Raw genomic sequence first — 12038 nt, forward strand, 5'->3', positions numbered from 1 at the left:
CTCGGGAACTCTATTGTGTGAACACAATATCATTTTTTGATTCAGCCTTGCATCCACATACCTAAACTATTTAAATAAATAAAATCACTGGGTTCTTGAATGAGAGAATCCTCAAACACTGCCATTACATTTTTGCATTGAGACCTAAGCACAAGCTTTTAAAAACAATGTCATAATTCTACCTCACTCCTAACCTACGGCATTTAATTGTACATCTGAAGCCAGCTGCTTAACCATAACAAACCCTTCGTTCACTTGATTACGTCAAACAGGCAAGATGATGAACAATAAAAGCTTAAAAATCTTTTTGTCTGATCTTGATTTTAACATTTACGTAGAGGAAGATAAAAATATATATATTTTTAGTTCCAACATTAAAGAGAAGCTCAGAGGAAGATGGCAGCACTGAGAGAAAATGATAGTAATTATATTAATAAGGCAACACGAATGTTGCATCTTGTTTGATGACGTCAATAGACCATAACAGATATGGCTCTTTGCAACTGTCAAATCAAACTTTGATTTGACACCCAAAAACACAAGGAAAACAGGCAATTTCTTAGTATTACAGTAATTTTTTACATGAAGCTTTTCTGTTACTTTGATATAAAATAAAAAGTATAGACAAAACATATATATGAAATGTTTTACTGAACAGATGAGCACAGAACCAAATGTAAACAAATTATGTTTGTACGAAATAAATTGTTTCACCTTTTATGATTTTTTTCACTTATGTTTATATGTACCGGGTGTCAGGGTTTACAACAGAGCAGGACAGGAATCCCAATAGTGCAGTCAGAGACTCAGCTACAGGAGGTACAAAATAAATACTTTAATAATAAATCAAATGGCTGACGTGGCAGCAAACTTACAAACTGGGGACACAGATCAGGTCAGGACTGGATAACACTCAGACTGGCAGAACAAGACAGGTTAGATCCAACGACGACGCGACAACGAACAAGACTCACAAATAGACTTAAATACACAGACAAGACAGGACATGATTACATACAGCTGGGACTTGACAGGAGTGAAACTAATTGGGTAAACGAGAAGGCACACTAGGGAGTACAGACAAGGAAGGCCCACTAGATGGCACCAACCTTACAATACCCCCCCAGGACGCCCCCTGGTGTCCCCAAAAAGCCACCCCTAAAAGACTTGGGTGGGAGGAGGGAGAAACTACAAGGATGGAGGGCCCAAGGAAAAAAATGAGGACAAAACCCATCCATCCATCCATTATCTTTACCCGCTTATTCCATTTTGGTCACGGGGGTCGCTGGTGCCCATGTCCATCAATCACTGTGCGAGGGGCGGTGTACACCCTGGACGGGTCGCAAGTCCATCACAGGGCCACATATAGACTGTCGATAAACCTGGTGTCTGAAGTGATGTAACATACAGCCAGCTTTAATGAAGGTGAAGCCTGATCAAAGTTCTCCTCAGCTGCTGAAAACAGAAGAATTGAACTCCTGCTTTAAATCAAGCTAAATATAATAATGTGTAATCAAAAGTGTTTTACTGTTTTACTAATAATCAACAAGTAATCAACTAATGAAATGTATTGATTTTTAAGAATTGTATAATCCATTGTATGATTGTGTGATTTACTTGGAAAGTGTTGAAGTAGAAAAGAGCAAAGAGGCCAGATGTAACCATAGGGCAAGTCTGAACAAGTCTGGACATGTTTTGAGCAGAAAAAAGAGAACAAAAAGTCATAGGGTTCATTTCAACTCATCTTGTGATGATGCACTTCTGAGCAAATAACAGGAACCAGCTTGTTTTTCTCAAAGTTCTGGAAAGTACCCGAAAACTGGTCTGAACCGGTTGAGGTGCAAAACAACAGACAAGTTACTGGAAAAAAGATGATGTAATTTTCCAAAACCCCTCCTTAAGAGGAGGAGGGAAAAGGGATCTTTAAATACAGACTGAACTGATGAAACTTGGTCAAAAGCTGAGTTGAAGAGTCGAACAGAAGGTACTACAGCAGAGAGCAGTTAGAGGATCAGAGACGCCCGAAAGAAGTTGGATTATATCGGTTTGGGACAAGGCTGGGGATTTACTTCTTTTTCCACTGAAATGGGATTGGATTAAGTCTCCACTTGCAACAACAGACTGAAGAGGGGTCCTACTTCTAAAAGCTTGGCCCGGGCTCATCCAAAGCTCTGATTTTTTTTTTCAAATTGGCATAAGCTGCTCCTGTTTTTGGGTTGGCCCGTATTTCTCTCCTAGAAAACGGGAAATATGCCGTTTACCGACACAAAGATTCTCTGAGAGACACCTCAAAATCATGGTAAGCGGACTACCCTGTCCTTCTGGTCTAAATAAATTAATTAATCAGATTAGAAATTTAGCATACAGGATAAATTCAAGAGTATTAAACTGGGTACTAGTGGGATTTGCTCGAAGGTGCTTCTGGTTCATGAGGGAGTTGAGAGAGAACCTCTTTTGGCTTGATGTGTGAAAGGTCTGAGGGAAGGTAGTGTTTACAAAGTCCCCAAGGGCTCTTGGGGATTAGAAGTCATCAGGAAGATTACATTACCTTATTATAGTGAAGAAAGTGTATCTTGTGTAATCATGAAAATTAATCATTATAAAATTGTGCCTGTTGCTGTACCCCTACGCAAATTGTTGATTAAAGCAAAGCAAAACGTATAAATCTGGACTATTATTTCACCCTTATTGAACAAAAACATGGCAATGCTTGGTTCACTTAACAACATCAATAGAGGAGGTTTTGAAAGGTTCATTAGTTATTGAGTGACAACACCCTTGTGCCCATTTCCAGGGCCCTAAAGATTACCAGAACAGTTAACAATTGTAACGCTAAAGTAAGAGGTGAGCGGCCACAACGTGAGTTTCTCTGGACCAGAAAATCCATCCCTGCTGCTTGGAGGTTCGAGGTAACAGAGTGAGATCAGGGTGTGACTCACGATTTAAGGTCGTTAATATTCTGGATGAATCACCTCGTCGCAGCCTTAATGAGGCTACTTTAGACAACTGTAGGTAATACCCCGACGCTGAAGTTAGTCTCCGGACCCCTTGGAGGAGAGGCTGCAAGCAAAGGTGCTTATCGCTACTTCCAGTGGTTACCTTTGCTTATCGGAAAGCAAAACATGGCACCCCAGATGGGACTCTCTTTAAAGGAATAAAGACCCCCCAGAAGAAAAGGCGCGCTACAGAGGACTGATAGGCGTCGATAGAACAGCTCTAGAGAGTAAGGAGTTGTTAGTGGCTGGGAGACCCCCCAGTCAGTACCCCCAATAGATCACTAGAGGCTAGTGAGGAGGGGTAGAAGGCTTACGAGGGTTACTGACCATAATCCAGAGTCATAGGCAAGCAGCTAGTCCGTCCTAGTCCAAAACGTTAGGATAAAGTCTGGAGACTTTGAGGACCGACGACCTTGTCCCGACAAGAAAAGACATAACCATGGCCTCAGAAGGGGCATCGACGAATGCAGAGCTAGGAGGTTCCAAGCCGACTCAGACAATCCAAGAAGAACAGAAGCCAGTAGAAGGAAAGACAGATGGCCAAAAGTCAATCGTATAAAGTACAGGAGAACAATCAGCAGAAGGAGTGACCAAGGTGGAAATCATCCTGTATGGAAAAGGGTATGATACCTGGAATCTAGTAGTAAGGGAAATATTAAAAGAAAGTAATCCCAAGGTAGTTGAAGGTGTCCTAGAGCAAGGACTGAAGAAATTTATAGAAGAAAAAGGGGTGTTTTTCTGTACAAAAGTCCGGCGGGGAATTCAAACAGTAGTAACAAGAGACCCAGGCGAAGCAAAATCAAAAAAGGAAGTTAAAAAATGGTTGCAATGGTGGGTGCAACAGATAGAGGCACGAAAAGATACAACAATAGTGTCAGTAATTAGTCCCTCAGTCGAGTATGACTCCATAGTAAAGATGATATCCAAAGTGACAGGATTAGAAGGGATCATTACACACCCTATAGTAAGGGCAACAGAAAAATATTAGGAGTGTGAGGAAGAATTGGCAAGAATTAGGGAATATAGGAAAGAAAAAAGTCAGAGAGGGATCTGAAAAGTGAGCAAAATTCCATCACACATACCCCCGAAGCGTCGGAGAGTGAAGAAGACCAAAGCAAACCAGAGGAGGACGAGGTTATAAAGAATATACCCCCCCTCCAAATTAAAACAGAAGGAGAAAACTCGGGAGGTGCGAAGCCAAAAAAGAGAGCTTACCTTCCAGCCTCTCATCACCCCCCCACGTTTGTGAGCTCCACTCCAAACCTGAGTGCGTACAGGGAAACTCCCAAATACCATTCAGACTTCGATACAGACGAGGAAACCAGAGCAGAGCAACTAAGATTATTTACAAGTGTATTCAAAAGAGAAAACAAATCTGAAGAAAGTATAGATGGGTGCACGGGGGGTAAAGAGTATATGAAACAGGTTAACAAGAACCTAGACCTTCTTGCCCAAAGCATAGTGGAGAGGATGGGGAAACTCGAAGCCACTGAAACTGGGTGGACAGAAAGGGGGTTGCGAGGAGTGCGAAAACAGGAGCTGACAGAACCACTAAAAGACCAGCCGAATAAGCAAGAGAATCTTAAAAAGAGCCCATCAGGGGAAACCCCAAAAACTCACGGAAAAAAGAAAGCTAAAGAAAAACACCTAAAACCAGAATCTGAATCATATTCCAGTCAAGAGGAAGATGAAAAAGAAAATTCCCAAAAGAAACCGAAAAGGGAAATCAGGCAGACAGCAGGGCTCAAACAGGTTCTGTCCCACTCTGGTCCCACTCTAGAACCACTCCCAAAGGGGACTCAATGTGTGAAGTTTCAAAATGGTACCCGAGTATACCAGGTGATAGGGACACCATGGTCTGTAGAGGCGGATGCATTACTGGTGTTTACAAATCATAAGTATAAAATCCATAACTCGACTTACAGAAAAGCTCTAAAGAAAGTGGCTGGCAGGGAGTACCAAGCTGAAATAAAATAACTTGTTAGTGAACCAAATAGCACAGAGCCAAAAACAAGAATGACCAGTGGAGCTGATGCTCCATATTATGCGATAATACACATCCCAATTCGAAGCTATAAAGAAGCAACCGATACTACCAGCTACCTCAGGGAAATGTTAGAAGCTTTGCAGAGAGAAGTGTTCCGAGCCATAGAGTTCGGCTTCAGGCGCATAGTGATAGGGATAGATGGGCTCCGGTCCCATCATTTGCAGTGGGAAATAGCTGAGAGAGTAGCGGTCAATTCAATGACGTACCTGGCCAAGGACATGCCAGCGGAAGCCCACTTAAAAGAAATTATTATAGTGACCCCCACTCATCTAGATGAAGATCGAAAATCCAGAGTTGTGGCCGCAATGACAAAACCAGAGGAAAAACCAATCAAGGAACCCCTAAAGTTAGGGAAAGAAGACACAGAAAAATCATTAGCATCACCGGGAGCCAAGAAAAGTGAAGACCTGTTGAGGGTTAGTCCTCAGGGGTCGAAAACGCCTCTGACCTCACCCTCCGAAAATGACCTGAAAAGTTCAACCACAAGACGACGCAGAAGCGGAGCAGACTCACGAGAAGGACAGCCAAAGAGAGAAACATTAACAAAGATACAACCTTTAAACATAGAGAGTGAGGAAGAAGACGAAGAGAGCTCCCAGGGAGAACCAGATACAGACCCGAGTCAGGAAGATACCGATGATGAAGGTAGTGCCAGTCTAGAATCAATAGCAGGCCAGTACGACAGTCCAGTTAAGCCATTAAGAATAGGACAAAGAAAAGGACAAAAGAAGGGAGTAGAAATACTGGACGTACATAGAGCATCAGAAAGGTTGGCCAGGGACTTGAGTTGGGGCCCGGTGCAGGCAAGTGATGGGTGTAGAACTTACGTCCCTGAAGCTGGCCAGAATCACTATGACATTCCACCAGTATGGGCAGACAGATCAGAGGAGACAGTGGAACTGACTGTTAAAGCTACTTTGGGAGAGTGGGCCAACATTTTAATGATGCCCTCATACCCCACATTAGCAGCCCACAAACCCTTAACCAGTAAGTTTAGGACAGCTTATTTAGGGATAGTACATGATGTGATGCTGAGAAGAATGAAAAAGACGGCCTACAAATATGCCCAAGAAACAGAAAAGAAATTGCGAGATGAAATATCGGCCGATGAGGAAGTTGACATGTACCCGGCCAAGACAAATCCACCGTATCAAGTGCCCGAATCAACCCTTGAGCCCAGGCAGGCTAAACAAAACCGAGCCCCAGGCCCAGAAACTGATAGTTATCGTGAGTACAAAAAGCTGAAAACCTTAGTGAGGGAAAAACAACCCCAGGAGACCACCGAAGAATACATCAAAGATGTGTGGCCCATGGTAGTTAGCTCCACTGAGTGTGACGCAGCAAAAAAGTTGTGGCTGGGTAATGTCACCACAAACCCAATGAGTAAAGGGGAATCAGCTCAAAGCCAGTTTGAGAAACTGGTCCTAGAGGACATGGACGATGAAGACTCTCACATTCAGCGGGCAAGAATGCGCATGGATCAAGGCCAACGCCTCACCCCAGTTTGGTATCAGCTTAAACAAGTAATTCCCCCTAAAAGGTATGTTAAAGCCTTAAGGATAGTATCCAAGGGAAGAAGGGGAGAGCTCACCTTTGCCAAAATGCCTCATGAAACTAATGACGCCCAGATAGACCAGGCAGTGAAATCATACGATCTGGAACAGCTGTTCTGGGAAGAGAAGAAGAAAAATGAGAGCAGGCAAAGCCAAAAACTACCGAAGCCGACACAAAAGGCCCCTCAGCAGCCACAATACAGAGAACAGTTCCCGAGACAGCAAGGGACACAGTATAGGGAAAGACCACCAAGACAGTCAGAACCACAATACAGGGATCAACAACCAAAACGATTTTCAGCCCCAGCTTCAAACTCCACAACACAGAAAGGGGGTAAATACCTACCCCCAGAAGAATATGCAAAACTAACCCCAGAAGAGAAAAGAGCCCTCCATGAATCCCGTGAGAAAGGGAGTGGAGGGCCAGCTAAATAATGGCAGATAGGTTGCGGGTCACTCTGGAAGATGCCTATTGGGAGGGGGACGAAATCTACACTAAAGTAGAGGGAGAACCTTACCTAATAGATTCCGGAGCAGAGGTGTCTATGACCCGCAGGAACCTAAAAACACACTGCACTAAAACCATGGATATACGGTGCGATCCGATGTGGTGATATCTCCGTATCCTTCACATATACGTACAATTTCCGGGAAATTCCGTATCGCATCCCCGGCAGATTCAGTTTTCGGATATCCCCGTATACGGACACAAATGGATCCTAAAAAAATCCCAAAATCCGGATACTTATCTGTGGCAGATCCCGAAAATATGTGACTCTGTTATCCCTTGGGATTCCAGCTTTAGATCTCTTTGCATTCTTGCCGCATCTTTGACGTATGGTTGGTTTCAGATTCACGCCTATACGTGACAGATGTCTGTCGGATATTTACAGATGTTTATCTGCGAAGGATCCTGAAGTATGCGATCCCTCGGAGTTCCAGCTTCAGATCCTTTTGCATACTTGCCGCATCTTTGGCGTATTACGTGGCAGATGTCAGTCGGATATTTACAGATTTTTCATTTATGCAAATTTGGGAATCTGATATACTCTGCCTGTAAATACAGGTTTGGCATGTAGGTAAGCCTTCAAGTAAAATAACTATATCTTAACATGTTTCCAATGGTTAGTTGTTGTTTTTTTTGTCTTGCACTCCATTTAGTTTTTATTTGTAATACGTGAAGTGCTTTATATAACTATTTAAATCTGCTATAGGCTACAAATAGTTGGCTTCTAAGATCTTTAACATTTTAAGATCACCCAGTTTTTTACATCAAAATTAATGAGTCTTTAATTTTGGTTTATGTACCATCATCATGATGTACAAATCACGAGCTGGACCAGTAAGCACATTACCATTTCAATAAGAACTATGAAAAATCAGTATAATAAACAGTTTATGAAGCAGTCTAGTAAATACACAGTGGTTTGTATCTTCATAACACATACTAATGCAAACATATCATAGACATGAAAACACTGACCATGACTTTCTTAAAGATTTTCTTTTTTTATTAAAACACACACACAAAAAAAAAACCCCTACGGTTTCATTTGTAAAAAAAAATAGTTGTTGGTGCCTCTTGGAGGCTGCCTCAGGCTGCATTTCCCACTGGGCACTCTGCAATGTAGCCATCCATTCTGCAGGGCTTTGTTTGAAGCTCAGCAAGTTTGTACTGGCATCTGTCTAAAATGTCCTAGTTTTGCTGCTCTCCCATTCAGGTGGATAAACTTTCCATGTGTCTTTGTCTTCGTGTCGGTCTCGTACTCATAGGCATGTTGGCACCCCCTCATTCTTCATCATTTAAAATGGAGCGACCAACAGACCGCCGTGAATTCAAAAGCTTCAACAGAAAACACAAGGTCAATAAGAGCACTTTTTAAAATGTATACATAACAAAAAGCAAATGCATCCATATCTCAATTCTTAGATTCTCAAACAAAAAGTTTACGGATGTTCCAAAAACCTTTTTTTTAATCTTCCCATATTGAATATTTTTAGTAACTCATATCTACCAGTAGATGGTGCTTTAACACATCTTTACACGAGGACCCAGAATTTAATTAAAAGTTTTACTTCTTCTGCATTGCCAGAAACTATAGTTTCACACATCTACAATGATGTAATGTGAGACTAAAGCAAATCAGATATATTTTGCATTCTAATTCTAATTCTGTTTTCTCTAGGATTTTTTTTTATTTTTAGCTAGTTTAGTTTTAGCTTAACCTCAGTGCTAACAATGGCTCTTGGCTTGGTAGCCATTGGGGGTCCTCCCCCAGAAAATTTTGAATAAAATAGATGCCATTTCCTGCATTCTGGTGTATTTAACATCTAGTTTTACCTACATATGTAAACTATTCAATAAGTATTTTAGAGTTAATGGCAGAACAAGAAGTACCCTGAGACAAACATGCAGCATTAACACAGTGTGAACATTATTCAAGAATTGTTTCTATAAGAACATTATCAAATATTTTATGTGAACGTAAGATACTAGCAATAACAGCATTGTAAGAGGGGGACAGTTGAACCCGGAGGCCTCCACCTCTGTTTAATGATGGACGGTTTCTTTTCACAAAGATGGCCTCCTTCTCTCCTCTCTCAGACCATCGTTCCTCTCTATCAAGGAGGAACGATGACTGAGTTTGTCTCAGCTCCTCTGACTGAAGAAATCTTTTTGATACAAAGAAGAATCTGTCCAGAGGAATTAATTTATTGAGCCTGCATCAGGACAATAATCTGTAAAGCTTTAGTATATTTGATAAGGAAAACTCATTTTGACTTAACCAATTAATATATTTTCAATGGCAAAATATGCAGGCTTATTTCATATTACTTTCATACTTTCATTGCAGGCTTTCTGTATTTATTGTCTTACTTTTAATGATAAAAATATAACGAGTCACTACTGTCGTTTAGAAAGTGTTTATATTGGAACTAATACTTGTTCACACACAGTTACAACAGCTCACCTGTTCCTTTATACTGACAGGAACAATCCCCTCATCACTACTGGCTCTGCTCCTGACACTAAATCACATTTTAAAAATTGTCATAACTCAGAACAAATCTCCCCTTTTTACAAAGCCTTATGATCAATTCAGGCCAGTTTCATTAAAGGGTTGAATCATTTAACATCTCAAGACACTTTTCATATACAGCAGGTCTTCACCAGACTCTTCATTATATAATTATAATAATATTCAGTCAATGAGTACTCTTACCTGCCCACTCTGTGCTGCGTGATGTGGAGCTGCATCTTGGGTGCTACAAGACAAAGATTCAGTTATGTGGCGTTGCATTATAATATTATTTAAATTATATAACAGTATGTTAAGTCACAATGCCACACACCAACAGTTCATTGACTTGATAACTTGAACGGTGTTTTGCAGGAAAATCCAGGAAAGTATTCTAAGTTGATTTGTAGTTCTAAACATATTTAGTGGTCATTTTTTGTCCAACATTGATTACTTCCAGCCTAGATCACAATTATATTAGCAAATATCCAAATATGTAACTTAGACAATGACATCATAAAACAGCTTTTAGAAAAGCAAATAGACACCTCTCACTGAGGAGTTGCCCAACAGTGGTCAGCAGCCACTGGTTATAGATGTCTCCCATTCCCCTTGTATGAGTGTCCATTTTATTCTGCTCAGTACAACTTTTCAAACAGCCTCAACTTGACGTGACGCTGACAACGCCATGTTGTAAAAGGTCGAGTAACACACCGGTAAAACTACATATTTTACGCTCTAACCACATGCTTGGTCAAAAATAATTAGAACTAAATATGTGAAGCAGCAACTTACTGAAAATCGTAGAGCCGCTTGGCTTTGAATCAAACACGTCGCGTTATCCGAGAAGGACCTCGTTTGTGTTATCCCGCCAATGTAATACCGGAAGTGTCTTCTTCTTCTTCAGTTAAACGGCTGTTGGAAAACGGTGCATTACCGCCACCAACCTGTAAGGAGTTTGGCGACGTGGACAATTTAATTTACAGTTAAGACTCAAAAGGGTTTACTTGTGTGTTTTATCTGTAAATTAAGTTGTTTCATGGACTTTATTTTTTCATTTAAATAGCCTGCATCACACTTTCAAGAGACGTTTACCTAACAGAATAAATGAAAAGAAGAAAATGGACAACCATATGTTTATATTGTTGAGGTTTGTAAAGTCAGTAAAATTAAATATTTTATCATTATTGATGAAAAGTTGACATGCAAACCTCACATAAACTAAGAATAAAAAATAGCTAAATCTGTTGAATTGCTGTACAAAAAAACCAATATAGGATGTCACAGTGAGCTCATCCATGAAGTCATTTGCTAATCTGAAGAAGTTCCAATCTGTAGTTGTTCCAATCTGTAGTTGTTGGCTCTATTTTATATTTAAAGTATATGATTACAATTATAAATACCATTAGACTAAATGTGATTCCACATGTGATTATCATTGCCATCTTAAATGATCTTACAATTTTCTTACTTCTTTTGTTTGTTTTTAGGTTTATCGTATGTGACCCATCACATCAAAATGAGGATTAAGTCAAATTTGGTCAAAATGAGCCCATTACATCTTCAGATTTGTGGCTTTCAAAGCTATATTTTGATACTGGATCATTCTGATATCATAAGGGGATTCAGAGATATGACTTAATTTGGCTTGTTGGTTACAATAATACATTAGGCTATTATTTGGTCTGAAACCTAATTGTTTAAAATTTTAATAAGAATTTTTAAAAAAAATTAGGCTTTTTTTTTTAGACAATTCAATCAAATGTTACACTGATAGAACATTTATTTGTTATATTTTGATAAAACGCAATTTTTGCAAATATTTTACTCAAAACACTTTTAATCCTCACTTCGATGTGATGGGTCACATATTACCTTTTATTGTACTTATATTAAATGAACAGTTTATAAAGTAGTTTAGTGAATCAGGTGTTTTACACCTAACTGCACATTAATATCATATACATAGAAAACAAAGAATTTGTTAAAAGATTTTTATTAACACACACAAAAAAAAACTTCACTTCAAATACGTTTTGTCTATGCCTCTTGGAGGCTGCCTCATGCTGCATATGCCACTGGCCACCGTACGATGTACCATTCTGCTCGACTTTTGTTGCAGCTTGGCAAGTTGGCATTGGCACCTATTCAAAATGTCCGTGAGCTTTGTTGCCCTCCATTCAGGTGGATACACTTTCCACGTTTGGCCGTTTTCACTGTCTGTCTCTTCATCGCTCATCAGACATGCAGACGCCCCTTCAAGATATTTGAACTCCTCGTCGGTCAGAATACAGCGTGCAACGGATCGTCGTGAATTTAAGAGCTTAAACAGAAAAGACAAAACATTTGTTATTACTTGTTTTACTTTTGTATTACTGGATGGATGGATGGATGGATGGATGGATGGATGGATGGATGGATG

General features: G+C 40.2%; 1 long non-coding RNA gene across 2 annotated transcripts; it reads right to left on the reverse strand.

Annotated features, from left to right (window-relative positions):
- Nucleotides 1–8144: 8144 nt before the first annotated feature.
- On the reverse strand, nt 8145–10509 carry LOC119425602. Of its 2 annotated transcripts, XR_005187572.1 has the most exons (4): nt 10412–10509; nt 9821–9863; nt 9569–9620; nt 8145–8439 (listed from the first exon to the last, which is right to left on the reverse strand). It is a non-coding gene; the product is annotated as an uncharacterized LOC119425602 (long non-coding RNA). The 2 variants fall into 2 exon arrangements; XR_005187573.1 differs by lacking the exon at nt 9569–9620.
- Nucleotides 10510–12038: the final 1529 nt, after the last annotated feature.

The sequence above is a fragment of the Nematolebias whitei genome, chromosome 19 (genome assembly GCF_014905685.2).
Source record: "Nematolebias whitei isolate Nwh7 chromosome 19, NemWhi1, whole genome shotgun sequence".
NCBI lineage: Eukaryota > Metazoa > Chordata > Actinopteri > Cyprinodontiformes > Rivulidae > Nematolebias > Nematolebias whitei.